Source organism: Cervus canadensis, chromosome 8 (genome assembly GCF_019320065.1).
Source record: "Cervus canadensis isolate Bull #8, Minnesota chromosome 8, ASM1932006v1, whole genome shotgun sequence".
Taxonomy (NCBI): domain Eukaryota; kingdom Metazoa; phylum Chordata; class Mammalia; order Artiodactyla; family Cervidae; genus Cervus; species Cervus canadensis.
Genome location: NC_057393.1, coordinates 53,915,864 through 53,919,435, shown reverse-complemented (window position 1 = coordinate 53,919,435; position 3,572 = coordinate 53,915,864).

Sequence of the window (3,572 nt, the reverse complement as noted above, 5' to 3'; positions counted from 1 at the left end):
TTGAGATATTTCATAATAATTAAAAATTTTTAAAGTAGTATTTCATTATACTTGTTAATACTAGAAACTCTTATTTCTGTACAAAAAAGGAATGTTTCAAAGCCACAGCCACAAGAGGTGTAGGACCTTTAAAAACTGAATCTGTGTGACATCTAGTGGTAGTAGTAATAGTTACAATTTAAGGGAAGCCTGGCAGGCTACAGTCCATGGGGTTGAAAAGAGTTGGATGGACCGAGCTACTAACAATACACAATTAGAAACAAATTTGAGTCAATGTATTATTAATACCTGATTTCTTGGTTTAAATAAATTTCACAAAACTTTTAAAATTTGTGCTTTTTATTTCTGTTTTCAGTGGTCTATTGTTGTTGTTCAGTTGATAAGTTGTGTTCGCCTCTTTGCCACCCCATGGACTGCAGCATGCCAGGCCTCCCTGTCCCTTACTATCTCCCGGAGTTTGCCCAGTGATCTATACTTGAATATTTTTAATGGGGATGGCACTTTGGAACAAGGGTATCATCTCATATTTATTAATTATATGTCTCAGTCACTGATCTTGAAATGTATCAGTAATGTTAGTTCCAGTATCCCCAAACAAGGGGACCCCTGCCATCCCATTCTCTGGGTCAGTGAGGGCAGCAGCAGAGAGGCTTTGAGTTTCTCCCTTACACCCTGCTACACATCCAGCTGCCAGGCATCCCTTCCTGCCCCTGATCTGCTTCTCCTGCATAATCCCTCTAAGTCCTCAATGGCCCCACCATTATTCTAGGCCAGGGTTCTTCCTACAGTCAGCTTCCAAGTTTGCTTATGGAATTTGTCATAGCTAACACTTGGTTTTTTTACATTCCCCCACTAAACTGTGAGTGACTTGAGAGAAGGAATCACATCTGATACATGCCTTTCCCTTGAGAATCTAGAACAGTTCTTAGCACATAGTGCATGCATGCATGCTGTCTCTTCAGTCGTGTCCGATTCTTCATGACCCCTTGGACTGTAGTCCGCTGAGCTCCTCTGTCAGTGGGATTCTCCAGGCAATAATAGTGGAGTGGGTTGCCATGCCTTCCTCCAGGGATCTTCCTGATCCAGGAATTGAACCCACATCTCTTAAGTTTCCTGCATTGGCAGGGGGTTCTTTATCAAAGAACGTTCACTGATGAATTTCTACTACCACAACCCAGATTCCAGCCTTCATTACCTGAAGCCTAAACTAAGACAACAGTACTCTAAGCCAAAATCATGCTAACTACATCTTAAATTAAGCATCTCAAAAACATCTCTTTGCAAAATAGCACCACTTTCTCATCCCCCACTCCCAATAAAGTTTTCAATGTACATATCTCATATCCATTCCCACTCTCACCCTAAATGTCTTAGCTTTGACTTTAATAAGCTTCACAAACTGGTCCAGATCAACTTTCCCGAACTTCCCTCCTACTTCATCACTGAATAGATCTACTATTTCTCAGGCATCCTGCAGGCATTCTCACCTTCATTTCTCTGCTCACATTTCTACTGCTCATCCACCATCAGTTCTATACCTTTTTCTTTGTTTTTTGTGTGTGTCTTGTTTTGTTTTGACCTCTCAGTTCCATGAATCTCTAAGTGACTTCTATCCACGTAAACAGTTCATAGCACTAACTACCCAACTGGCTGTCTGCAGTTCCATCATGACTTACTTTCTTGTCCATGCTCTTTCTCACCATGTGCAGAGCGCTTTGCAAGGCTCTGAGCACCTCTCACAAAAGTCTATGGTGGGATTTGCTAAGTCCTCGGAGGGGAGCCAACAAGAGGAGCTTGTTGAAATAAAGAAAGTTAGGTAAATGGAGGGAGGCCATTGACCACAGTTGGGATAAGCTCTTACCATTTTTTATCTGAAGGGAGCTGGCACGTGATTCTGAATAGTGTGTTAAACAAGCGATGTTTTATAATTTGATGAAAGACTGATGACAGTGACACCAGGAAGGTGACAAGCTACAAAACCTATCACATGGCTTCGGAACATGAGAGAAAGAGGAGTATCAGGCTCCCTGTACTGGATGAAAGATAACCACAAGGTCAAGGAGGACTCTTCCATCATAAATTTGGCACCTGAACAGTAATGAAGCCATTTATGATACTGCAGAGATTAGTATGGAGAGTCATGTATGGATGTGAGAATTGGACCATAAAGAAGGCTGAGCACCAAAGAACTGATGCTTTTAAACTGTGGTATTGGAGAAGACTCTTGAAAGTCCCTTGGACTGAAAGGAGATCAAACCGATCAATCCTAAAGGAAATAAATCCTGAATATTCATCGGAGGGACTGATGCTGAGGCTGAAGCTCTAATACTTTGGCCACCTGATGCAAAGAGCTGACTCATTAGAAAAGACCCTGATGCTGGGAAAGATTGAAGGCAGGAGGAGAAGTGGACGACAGGGGATAAGAGGGTTGGATGGCATTCCTGACTCAATGGACATGAGTTTGAGCAAGCTCCAGGGGATGGTGAAGGACAGGGAAGCCTGGCGTGTTGCATTTCATGCAGTCACAAAGAGTCAGGCATGACTGAGTGACTGCATAACAACAAAAGGTGAGGAGGAGGATGAGCTTCTAGGAAAATAAAGTCAAGTCTGTTTCAGATGTAGCTTTTTGTAATGCTCTCAGCATATGTAAGTATATTCAGTAATTTAAACATGTCACACAGAACTGGGCAACAAGGCCAGCTCCAACACATTAGGTAAACAGCTCTGAACTTACTTTCTGAAACTTCCTTTCAAACACTGGCTCACATCAGCAATCCTGTAAACTCACAGTAGAGCCTTCAACACTAAGAAGCACTCAGTCCACTTCTCTCCTTCACTAACTTCGCGCCTTACCCCTTACCACCCACTCACAAACCCACTTCTGTCTTGCCCCCATCCTTAGAGTGTGTGTTTAGGCTGGACAGTGGACACTGGCCCTGCTTCTGATTTACAGTCAAGCTCCTTGGTAGGGTCAGAATCCTTCCTTAACACTGACTCCTTGGCTGGGCCAAATCTTTGCAAAATCCTCTACCGTGAGCTATGCTATTTGCTCCTGTCTCCCCATCCCTCTCCTATCATTGCTCTGTGCCTGCCCAGGAATCTGCTTGAACAAGGCTACTCACCTCCTCCCCTAGAGCCACAAGGCTGCTCACCTCCTCCCAGCTGACAGTGAGCCTGGGAGCCACACACTCCACTGCTGCTCTTGTTGGACTCTAGACCCCACGATCTTGTTAAATCTACCAGCTGTCACCTCTAGGGCACCTCCATTATCCACTGACTGCCCTACCTCTGAGTTTGTAACGGGCTATTGGAGAATATGATTTAAGAATGCTGATGAGGTCTCTACTTACCTAGCACAGTACCTAGCATGAAATAACATGGTAGTGGTAACAACTTCACTACTTGAGTGCCTACTAAATGCTAGGTAGTGCTACAAAAGCTTTATATGAATTAAGTCATTTAATCTTTACAACTGTAAGAGGCTGGCATCATTACTCATTACACAGATAATGAAAGTGAGGCAGAGTAGGTATCCATAAAGTGTTTTCAGAATGAATATATTTAAAGTGAGC